This window comes from Sinocyclocheilus rhinocerous, unplaced genomic scaffold (genome assembly GCF_001515625.1).
Source record: "Sinocyclocheilus rhinocerous isolate Xijiao unplaced genomic scaffold, SAMN03320098_v1.1 scaffold147, whole genome shotgun sequence".
NCBI classification, from domain to species: domain Eukaryota; kingdom Metazoa; phylum Chordata; class Actinopteri; order Cypriniformes; family Cyprinidae; genus Sinocyclocheilus; species Sinocyclocheilus rhinocerous.
In genome coordinates, this window is record NW_015651498.1 from 520647 (window position 1) to 533451 (window position 12805).

General features: G+C 36.6%; 1 protein-coding gene across 4 annotated transcripts in view; it reads left to right on the plus strand.

Moving 5' to 3' along the window:
* Nucleotides 1-12805, plus strand: part of kcnab2a (potassium voltage-gated channel subfamily A regulatory beta subunit 2a) — a 140392-nt gene that overhangs the window by 101588 nt on the left and 25999 nt on the right. The window lies entirely within an intron of this gene.

A 12805-nucleotide genomic window follows, 5' to 3' on the forward strand; every position in this document is an offset into this window, starting at 1 on the left:
AGATCCAATAATGTGAAATATTTTACTTGCAGTAAATGTGTATGATTATGTGTAATGATACAATTAGATATTTTTTGTATACAATTAAAGAAAAAATATTTTTGACCTTAAATTATGAATATCCTATCAGATTAAGTAGCGTAATAATCAGCATATGCTGGTGCATATATATATTTCTACTATTTCAACAAAGTGCTTTGATTGCATATGATGAAATCAGCCCCGTCAATTTGACCATTACTCTTCAAACCATTCTGCAAATTACAGCTTTAACTGTTGAAGAATAATGACTACTCTTTTTAACTCAATTGAGCCTCTGGCAAACTAGATGCATATTCCTGCATTGCTAGCTTTTTATGTAGACTTACTGTTATTATGCACAACTGCTGACATATTTGTCTCAGAATCGTTTTAGTAGTTCATAATATATAATAGTATTATATAATTTCATTATGTAATTTGATGCCTTTTTTTACAATTCCATTAAGAGTTCATTCTTCTGTTTCATGAAATGCAATGAAAATTTTAATAAAACATAACATTTTCTGCATCTGTTAACAACAAACCTGCAATTTATGTTAATTTACATAATGACTGCTAGAAACACTGCCAGATTGCTTTCAGCCGTCATGTTCATTTGCAAAAAAAAAAAAAAAAAATTCCTAATAACAGCTCTTAATGGAGGAGTGTGATCTTTCCTTCCTATTTGAAATCAGGATTGCAAAATGATTTTGTTGTCAGAGGCTCCAATTTATGTCAAGCTTAATATTCGCTTCTGTAAAGCGAGAGAGTTAGCTAGACCTTGTTAATTTCATTTATTCATTTATGCGTTCATTATGAGTTACTTGCAATGTCACTGTCTTGAAGCTTCATCTTCCTCTTTTAAAGAAACCCTCATTATGTTGGAATACATTAAAAGCAAAGAAAGGAAGGTTTTTGCACAGCTCTTTCTATACAAAGTTTTTATTTTTTTATTTTTTGTTTTACATTAAATTTTTTAATTGAAAGAAGTGGTTACCATAAACTGTTTTTCAAATGTGTCTGTTTATATTTGACAGAAAAAAATAGCATACAGGTTTGGAATTATATTCATATTTTGCCCGGTTTATTAGACAACCAAATTAGGTAGCAAGCTAGAGAAGAGGAGAGGTGCAGAGAAGAGATATAAATAATGACATAAGAGGGAGTAAATATGCCATAAATAAAAATTTGGGGTGAACTATGCCTTTAAATGAAAACTTCTCTTGTGGACCTTTTTCTATTGTTCTAAATTCTCTGAGGCAAGCAGTATTTGATACCAGCACCTTTTGTTGTCTTGAGATTGAGTTCGTAGATCACCCGCCCGCCAGCCAGCCAGCCAATAGTCAAAGATCCCTCCGGCTCTTAGAAGCCCCCCATATTGACTGCAAGGTCAGCATCTGATCTTCTGCCAGAGGATGTGTGTCAGATAAACTAGAGCATCGCTTTGAGCCGATCTTCTCTAATGATGCTCTGCCCGGCTGGACGCTACTGTGAATATGTGCTTTCATACATATGGAGAGTACATGTATATGTGATGAAAGACTGTGGGCAGTGTCTTAGAGTCTCTTTGAGGGTTTGTTTGTGTGTGTTTGAGAACTGTGCTCAAATACCCAGAGGAAGAAACAGCCCGGGACGCACTGCTCTCTTGTCAGGGTGAGTTTCAATGATGTGCCATATTAACTCCCTAGAGCTGTTAGTAGTAGAAGTGGGCCTTTGCATTCAAGGTTCACGAATCTGAAACTTTCGTTTTTTTTTAAGTTACATCACAGACCACTTTTAATGCAATATAATGAACATGCTATGAAGAGAAAAACTTCTGGTTGCTACACTCTTAAAAATAAATGTACTTTATTGGCATTAGTGGTTTGATCCATAGAACCATTGCATGAAATGTTCTTTTTAGTGTTCTGTTTTGATTAAATATTGCAGAGACTAACATGTTTTTGTTAGAATAATGTGCACTGAATAATGCTTACGAAAAGATCTGGAGGCTCTGTGACCATTAGCATTATTAAAATTAGATTTTAGTTGACTGGTTCAGGATGATTTTAAAGATTTGTGTTGTAGCAAAGTGTTTTTGGATGGCACAACATAATGGCTATCTTGTTGCATACTATTTGCATAAACATTTATTGTTGTTATCAATGTTGAAAACAGTTGTGCTACTTACTAGTTTTTGTGGAAAACATGATTTTTTTTCCCCAGTAGGTCTAGAAAAACATAATTTATTTTATAAATTGCATATTGCAAAAAAGTGCATGCGAGTTAAAAAAACAGATGAGCAGATGTTTCAGCAAGTTGTGATCCTCAGTGCTCAGTATGCAACAAACAGTCACCCTCTTTCTTAATAGACAAGCAATTGAAAGCAATCAGCTGTTTCCAATTAATCACAAGTATCAATCAATTATCACAAGTGTCACTGCAAGAGAGTCTGATAATTAACAAACATGGCACAAACCATGTAAAATATACAATCACAACAAATAAAGTGTCACAAAAAAAGAGGGGGAAAAAAATATATATATATATTACAAAGCGGTTACAAAAACAATTACAAAAAATAAGAAAGTTCTAGTTCTTCATTCATGCCATCAGGGAATAAAGATTTAAGTTGAAAGATCCAAAAGGCCTCCCTTTGCAACAATTTCTTGTCTCTATCTCCACCTCTTCTATGAGGTAAAATCCTCTCGATGCCCAGGAATTTCATGTCAGACAAAGAATGTTTAGCAAAGTTAAAAAGAACAACATTTATTTGAAATAGAAATCGTTTGTAACATTATAAATGTCTTTACTGTCACTTTTCATCAATTGAATGCGTCCTTGATGAAATAAGTATTAAAAAAAAAATCTTGCTGCCCCAATGAGAGATATAACACTGCATAGTAAGTGCTAAAGTCTTGAAAATAAAGGTTCTTTATGGTTGCATGAAGATTCTTTAACATCCATGAAACTTCTGTTGAACAGAATGTTCTTTAAAGTGGAAAGAGGTTCTTTAGTTTATTAAAACATTCTTCACTCTAAAAAAATTACTCTTTTTAGAATTGTTCACTGAAATTTACTTTGGGAAACCAAAAATGGTTCTTCTATGGCATTTGTGTGAAACCCCACTTTTGGAACCTTTACTTTTAAAGGTAAAGAACAACAGGGGAAGGATGTTCATGCCACATTTCCCCATTCCTGGCAAAATAAATGTGTGTTTCAGTATGATTAGATTTTACTCTGTAGTCTCTAAGGGATAAAAGTCCTTCCAGTTCTGTTTTCCGGGATTCACTCTGGCAGACCGGCACCTTTGTCTCACCTAGTGTAATTTTCTTTAGTCAGTTCCAATCACAATCTCATTCTGCCCTGATGAATCGAAGCAGACAGAGAGAGGACTGGAGGGGGGCTTTCAATTAACCAGCATCTTTCCCAGTCCAGCTCGTGCAGTATTACTCTGCTCGCTCTCCACAGTAGGACAGACCAGACATTGTACCGGTGGGTGTAGAATTGGGAATGCTGCCATATCGTAGATTGATGTCGCTTGACATCACTGCCTTATCTTATCCTCACTCTCTGTGGAGATGCTTCAGTTTAGCTGTGCGGACAAATTAAATGACTCCGGTCAAGATTCAATTAATGATTTGAGTAAAACAGGCTTATAAATTTGTGGAGGAGATCCTATTAAGCTAGGCGATGCAAAATGGTCTGCAAACCTCTTTATTTATGTCTGTAAATGCAAATGGAAAACTAAGTCAACATGAAATGTGTTTGCAAGTAAAACAGGATATACAACTTGGTGACATCATCTGAAAAAGAGGTGAAGCAAAGTTTATCTTGATTAAATATTGCAAAAACAATATATTTTATCCTTGGAAAAACATGAACAGATGAATCATGCTTTTGAAAAGACCAGAAGGCTCTGTGACCATTAGATTTATTCAAATTGATTTGAGCTGACTGGCTGCAGGTTGATTTCAAAGATTTCATTGATTTTAAAATTGAAGGTTTTTGGTTTGCACAACATAAAGGATATGCATTTCCAAGAACACAGATTTTATTGTAAAAGGTTTTCCTGGAAACATTCTCCAGTGTTTATAAAATGACTTGTATATCTAACATTCACCAAATGCATTTTAATAGCATCTGCGAAACAGAATTGGAAGTTCTGAACTCAAAGTGTTGAGAGATATAAGACAGCGCAGTAAGTGTTAAGGCGTTAAAGAGTAGGCGTGTTGAGAGATATTATTGCACTTCTGGATCTCACTATAACTGATACTACCTTCAGTTCAGACTCACTCCCACTTGAAATAATGCCTGATGAATGTTTGTGAGAAACAAACAGCAGCCTTTGTTTCTACAAAGCCACACAATAGCACTATAAACGCTACGTCTCACATGTGCACTTCTATTTAAGGCTTGAGGAGAGAGTATGTGTAATCCTTCACTCTGATAAGGTTTTTTTTTCAAGTTCTGTACTGAGGATGGATGGATGGATGGCTGTATGTTCAGCTCTCTGTGCAGTGCTGATAGCTTTTAATTATGGCTTGCATGTTTGCGCTTTAATAACGTGTAGATTCTCACTGACAGCAGAATGCCTGTTTTCATCACACTCTAGGAACAGATTTATTCATTCCAGCTGGGCCCTACCATAAATAAACCCTTTTATTCATCTCCATGCTAATTTGTGTTATGTTGATGGGGTGGACTGCATCTGTTTGCATAGAAGTGGTTTGAAACCTTTAGTTGTTTACTTTTTGTAAAGCAACACTCCCATTCAGAAAGAAAAATCTGAATCATTTGAGTGTCAGAGAGGAAATATCCATTCATTCGATTGTAGAGCAAAATTAAGTCAAAATGGGCTCGAATTACTTTTTTAATGCACCTTATTGAGCAAAATTCATTGGTGCACATAATTCTAAAGGAAAATGTTTGTTTTAATCTTTATCAAATGCCATAATCTTTCATCAAAACAGAAGTTGCTCTTCCTGAAATGATTTTCATTTTAGCTGGCGTCGCCAAGGGTGCTTAAGTTTCAGCCAGAAGGTTTCAGCAGTGTTGCAGACAGATACGAATCAATACTTCATAATACAGAAGTAAAATGGGCTGCAAACAGTTTCATATTGGCTTTAGATTACCTGTCTTTTGAGCGACTCAGATTAACTTTTAGAAATTAGATAGACAGAATTTTGTTTATAAAACCTTCTATGGGATCATAATGATGTTAGTTCAAAAGTTTGGGATCAGTACAATATTTATTTATTTTTATTTTATTTATTAATTTATGCATTAAATTGATCAAAATTAAAAGCGTTTATAATGTTAAGAAATATTTCAGTTTTGAATGTGCTGTTCTTTTGAACATTTTATTCATCAAAGAATCCGACAAAAATGTTAAGCAGTGCAATTTTATTAAGTAAATGATTTCTGAAGGATCATGTGAATCACTGACGACTGGAGTAATGATGCTGAAAATTCAGCTTTGCATCACAGGAATAAATTACATTTTAAAATATATTAACATAGAAAACAGTTATTTGAAATTGTAGCAATATTTCACAATATTACTGTTTATTGTATTTTAATCAAATAAATGCAGCCTTGGTGAGCAGAAGGGACTTCATTCCAAAACATTAAAAAAATCTTACCAACTCAAAACTTTTGAACATTTTGAACTTTTGAATTTTTTTATGTTTTTAATAATGTCGTTAGTGAGCAGCATGGCAGCAACATATAAAAGATTTGTTAATATTTTTTTTTTATCACTTTTAATAAAATGGGCATGTCCAGTCTGTTAATACTGAAAAGGATTGTGTAGGACCAGTTCTGGTCTCCGGAGCTTTCTGTGAAATTGTGCACGTGCAGATTCTGTGTGGGCCGCTTCATAACCCTGATAATGGTAACGTGAACTCTCATTCACAATGTGTGTGTGGAGGCTGTGGAAAAAGGGGTGGTGTTGGTGGAGAAGAGGGAAAGATGTGGGATTTGAGATGGAACTTCTTTCTGACTAGAGCTGAAGCCGGTCTCAGGTAGAGCTACTGCTTTTAGAACAGGGTGTGGGAGGCTTTCTCACAGACTGAATTGCTCTTACATAAACACAAATTTCAGAGAACAAATCCACACGAGGCAGCCATCAGAGTATTGTGTGCGTATGAAGAACAGTGTACATGTAATTCCATGCATTCCCCAATGCAAATTCCTTGAAGAATGTGGCTCATGGTCCTTCCATGACCTTTTAGCCTTTTTTCTGCCATTAATTACTCATAACAGCAAGGTTTGTGCACTACTTCAGTAATGCTCTCATTTCCTTTGAGGGCCAGTTGGTTACTGTTTGGTCATGTGAAATGCATTTGCCTTTAAGGGAGAGTTCGCCTAAAAATGAAAATTTTGTCATCATTTATTCACCCTTAGGCATCATAAAAGTTGGCAATATGACTTTTGAAGCCATGCAATGTCTTGAACAGACTGATATTGAAGTAATTTACATTTACATTGCACGTCAAGACATTTTGCACCAGGTTTCATATCAGTGATGATCAAAACCCATAGCATTTGCCATCATAGAGGATCTGCCATTTAGAAAGACATGAGGGTGAGTAAATGATGTGAGAACTGACATTTTTTTGGTTGAACTATTCCTTTTATACTGACAAATGTGTTTTGGCACATCTTGTTCTACTTTTTAAAGCGAGCTGTCCTAATCGTTTGAGTTCAGAAACTCACTGAGGCTGGTGGAGACCGAAGTCATCTGAACTCTGAAAAGTTGAACTCCCTCTGCTTCGTAAACAAACCTGACCGGCCCGTGCTCTCTGCATATCGTTAACCCGGCTAAAGACACAGGTGATATTTATTGACCTCTGGCTTAATCTCTGGTGACTCCTGGCAAACCCAATCTCCAGTGCTGCACCTGGGTCCAGTTGTGACTGGGCTGCTGTCCATCATGCAGTATTCAGTTCCAGCCTGTGAAATATTCAACACAACAGAACACTGACAACAAGGAAACAGTAACACTGTAGCGCAATCAATAGTCTACTGGCCCTGAAAACACCAGATTGTCTTTCGATTTGCTCGTACCTTCAGTCCAACACAGTGGTTTTAACAGGATCGGCTTATTATTTGAGCTTCCTTGACACAGTTACACAGCTTCAGTCATACATTTATCGGTGTAGACAGCAGTAGAGTTCCAGTTGAATCTGTACTAATCGTGTTAGGGATACTCCACAAACATCAAACCATGAAAGGAGCCCTCTCTTGATCTACATATCTCCGATCTTATTCACTGTGCATATTATCAGCAAGGGCGCAACCAATGAATGAATCATAAACAGCCTTGGAATTCATCAGTGCATATTGTTTGTTTCCTACTGGGTGGTAATTGCTGCGTATAATGAGAATACCAAGGCTCATTTTTGGCAGCCAGAGCTGAGATAAGAAGTCTTTGGCACGTGCCTGTTTTCACGTTTAACACAACTCAATCACACCAACCAGTCTAATGCTTTATTGAATGGCTATCATGCAAAAATGCATTGATTTTTGAGTGTGTGGGCCGAAACTTCTCACCATATGCGAATTATCTTAAAAAGTGCATATTTGCATATTCAAGTCAGTTTTAATTCTGTGTATTGCATAAGGGATGTTTCAACAGCATTTTTAAACCACAAAAGTTAGATGACAAGTTAGTTCAAATGCATATTTTCACCAAATAGATGCTCTCAAACTGAAATCGTGTTGGCCTGAGGAGGTAACCATAGCAGCATACGCTGCTGGAGCCGTTTCCATTAAGATCCGTTTTGAACGGTGCAGTACATAAATACTGTTATTATGCATCATTTTGTTATATGTTTACATATCACACAAGTATATCACTCAAAATCTTAATTCTTTAAAGTGCAATGAAACCTTCCATTTCAGCACAGGTCAATCATTGTGACAGATCTAAAATATATTTTTTTTAAAAGGAGACATGGAAAGCGGTAGAGTGGAGTGAGGAGAGAAAACAACAACTGCGTCTGATCCAGTCATGTTATTTTTATTTTATTAATTTTTTACAATTAGTTAACAATATCAAAGGATAACAAATGCACTCTGCAGTTTATAACTGCACACAACAACATGCACAATGTTAACGATACATGACACTCTTAAAAATAAAGGTTCCAGAAGTTTTTTGTTGTTGTTGTTTATACAGCATATGCCATAAAAGAAACATTTTTTGTTTCCCAAAAGAACCGTTTTCCTTTATAAAGAACATTTTGTGGAATGGAAAGATTCTTCATGGAACCAATCAATGCATATCAATCTTTATTTTTAAGAGTGAAATTCACACACAACATTTAGTAGCTATAATTCAATGCTGTTTGCATTTGCTTTGCATTTTTAATAACTTTTGAGACAAGATTTCAGTTTCTCTTTTAGATTGGAAAAAACTGATTTAACAGTCTTCCATCATCAACACATGCATATATATTAACATCTAAAAAAAGTGTTTTAGTATTTCATGACCCTTTAGAAGTGATGATTTAATTTTGTGTGTGTGTGTGTGTGTCCTAGATTAACATGCAACTATTCAAGTGTGAACACTGCAGTTCTGCGATGCTATAAAGATGTTTATCAGAGCATCTCAACTCCACAGAGCAACATTGACTCAGGAAATGAGAATGATTGTTTTTGCAATTCTGTCTGATGACTGCAGCCAGTGTTCGAACTATACCGTGAACTTTGGGGGAGCCCACTTGTTTTTTTTTTTATAACAGGGGGGGGTGTTCGTGCGCTTGCGCGTGCCTCAAAAGAGGGCTTACAATGACTTACAAAGATACATAACAGCTACAAGTGTATGCACTACTTGCTTTATGCAAGCACTATATAGGATAAATCACTATACAGGATTTACCCTATTATACTTTATCGACACGAATTGATAGGTGAAACAACAAACAGCCACCCACAAATAGTCTAGAAACAAAGCATCAGGCTGTCTTTGAGTTCACATGAACAACGGTTAAAGTTACTCGTCGTCAGGCTACAGAAGAATACCATAATTCCTCCGTTCAATTAGGCCTAAGACATCGAGAGTCACGCAGACCTATAACAACCCAGCCACAACACATAATTGCGAATAACATGCCTTACCTTAACACAGAATCGACCACAGAGTCCAGCGTTTGTATTTTTTCTACGAATCTTTGAGTTAATGCACCGCAGCGCCCCCACACCTTGATGCTCATGACAAGAATAGCATGTATAGTTATCTTTATTGAAGTAAATTAGGTTTAAATCGCCGTCATACGTGAATGAATGATATTTTTGCAATTTTACACATAATAATCCACGATGATCACATTACACAAAACTGAAATTGCACATCAAAATAACACAGTCAATATTTTTCAAAATTTCACAAATCCCGTTTTCAGGGGAGCCCATGTCTTATTAAGGGGAGCCGAGCTCCCCCTAGCTCCCCCGTAGTTCGCACCCTGACTGTAGCTGCTCAGAACTGACACGATTCATGTTGGAGATAGTTTGGCTGACTGCGCACTATACAGGCTTGCCTTTGCAAATAATTTACTTTGAATCAACTGAACCATGATGCTTCTGTCCAACATTGAACAGTTTATCTCACCGCAAGGTCTAATTTAAAAAAAGTTACTAACTTTTTTGACATTGACCTGCCCATCGTTGATTAACCACATGCTCTTTACTTTTTAGCTCCATGTTAATTGTAAAACTAGATTTGAGCAGATACTTATTCGTTTTCCCCTAGTGAATTATGCCTTTCAGTTAAAGACATTTGCTTGTTAACTGTAAGATTCCCTGGTGTCTACAGGAAACAGCGCAGCACTCCAGTGAGTTATTTACCAAACATTTCTGCATTTAATCTTATTTTTATAATCTCCTAAATTTAAACTTTTGTGCTGAGGTGCCTGAAGAAATCACCAGCCATATTAAAGCTCCCAGCAAATGCTGCTATGGATAGGATCTGTCCGGTCTGCAGGTTACTTTTTGGATCCAAAGCAACGTGTGGCTCACTGTGACCCACTGTGGTCTGTCTTTCATTGCATTCTGCCACCGGACACCCACATGTTTCTAATCCAACGTAGACACCCCCACACAAACACACACAAAAACCCCACACATGCTTCTAGAAACACGCACATACATACCTACACACACAGACAGCTTGTTATATCATCCTTAATCCCAGTTACACACTTCTTTATTCATGTACATGCTTGTGTACAGACACCACAAACTAGGACTGAGTGACAGCATATGTATTCTTTATTCAATGTATTTTATTTTATTTTTTTATTTAGTGGCACCATTATGTTGACCAATTTGCCATTTGTTGCCAAGCATTCGTAGTAGTGAGTGGAAGTACTTATATGAGTGAGTGAGTACTTATATGCATCAAAGTGTAACGATCAGCCTAACAGGCTGGGTTACAAAGTTTAAAATGGGCTCAGATTTTACTGTGTGGGAGGTTTGTAGGTGTTAAAAGAATGACATAAAACAGATATAAGTTTAGTAAGAACAGTGTATTTACAAAGTTCACGGTACTTTAAAACAACACAATAAAACCAGGAAAACTCAGTCTGTTAAAAGCATATAGTTCATTGCGCCATACCCTAAAACAGTCCAAGAACCATACAATTCTTAAAGACACATACACACTAAAAATGTCATGAGGAATAAAATGGACTTAAGAAAACTCTATTATACATAAAATCATTGCAATAAATAGAGCGGTAAAACATGTCTCTTATGTGACAGTGTCACAAAAGTAGCACTACATAGCAATGTTTACTTATTTGTATTTTTACAAAAATACTTTAAAACTTTTGAAATGCTATGTGGAGACTTCAATGAACATGGTTGAATTGTTGTGATGAAAAGAATTATTGAAATGGGAATTGAATTTTGTTGGAATTAAGGGAATTATGAATGTTTTCTAATATTCAATATATCCCCCAGCCTTAATACACACACACACACACACACGGAGAAAAGTTCATGCTGTTCTTCTGTTTTGCTCATTTTAGAAGTCTGTAGCACAAGTCTGTTGTTGTATGTGTTCTAATCTTGTTACGTTTTCCTTCTGTGAACCTTCACAAATCGTATAATCATCTTACCATCTTTTTGGCTTTGTACGCAACGCTGTTCTTTTTGGCACACCAGTTTTCTTGGCAGGAAAATAAAAAAATTAAGTAAAAATAAAACAATGCAAGGACTTATAAAAAGTAAAGAAAACAAAGTTGGGACCAAATTCTCGGGTCCAAAGCTCTGGGTGTGAGAGCTGCAGCACTTCTGTCCTCTGAGATGATCTGTGCTCACTTTCAGAAGATGGTACAGAAGTTGAAAACCTCTCTCTCTCTCTCTCTCTCTCTCTCTCTCTCTCTGTCTCATGTGGCTCTGTGACTCTGGACTTGTGAGGCTTCCTTTAGCCAGTTCTCTTCATTATTGCTGCTGTCTCTATAAGCTCCATAGTCTTCCTCGCTCTGATAAGCCCCTGGGCTCAGTAATCTGCCCTCAGGCACTAATTTTTCCCATGATACACCAATCAGCAGGATGGCTTGCAAACACCATCAGTTCCCCTGGCGGCCCCAGTGGCATCTACAGGACTCGGGCTGAGGTCATTGAAAAAGCTTTGAAGACAGTAGATCTGTTCCAAAACCTAGTGAGCTGCCTTGCTGTCTACAGCCTACATGGGCAGCATCTCACTCTCAAACAACAGTTGATTACAATAGAGTTTGAGGTTAGCATGTTGTTAAGGTAATGGTGTGATACACACAAGTACTAATAAATAAAATATAGCATTAGATTAGAATGATTTTATAGCAACTATTTTAGTTAATATAATTAAATATAAATGTATTTAAATATTTTTTATTTTTTTGAATATTTACATTTCATAAATTTATTTAAATATAATATTTTGTAAATAATTGATTTTAATAATTTAATATAAACATTTAAATAGTTTTTTTTATTTTTTATTAAATTATCTAATTATATTTATGTATGGCCACTATGCTCATCGCAGTACACTCTGATATTGCCTTCTCCATGAAACATACATGCAGTGCTCGCTTAGATTTGGTCCAAAAGAAGATATCTTATAAGATGCCTTGGGAATGAACCTTTTTCCCTTAAAATGCTGTCTTACAGGCAGCTCACTAGTTTTTGGAACAGATCTGATTTAGTACTGCGATGGCCTTAAAGGCAGAGTAAGTGATTTCTGGTAGCCAATGTTGATATTTGAAATCACCAAAACAAACACGCCCCTACCCCAAAAGGGTCTTGCCCCTATTTTGATAGCTCCGCCCCACATATACGTACGCAACCCAGGCAACGATTAGTTCTGTGAAACAAAGCAAAACCAATGTTACACCGTGTCTACGGACGTGAGCGGCGCGGTGCAACAAATCCCGACATAAAACTGCTGCCGGGTTCTATTTATGACGTGCATTTCAAATGGTTTTCAACGGTCGTTTGTCCAGTGTAGGCAGACTTTAGCTGTTGTAGACACGGTGTTACTCACCTATTGAGAAGAAACAAAGCAACCTCGGCGTCCGATCGCAGGCCTCCGCTCCTTGAGTTCTCTCCAGCGCTGGAAAGCTGATCCGATATTTACATGGGTCCTACTTCTTGCCTTATCGTTCCGCAGACGTTTTCCTCTTTTGTTTTTTATCCGCCATCGCTATCTTTCTGTCGCTCGGCTCGGCTAATGTCCGTCCCATGCACTGAACGCGCTCTCCTCCACATCACGAGTAGACACGCCCCTTATTGCTGATTGGCTACAAGTTTGTTT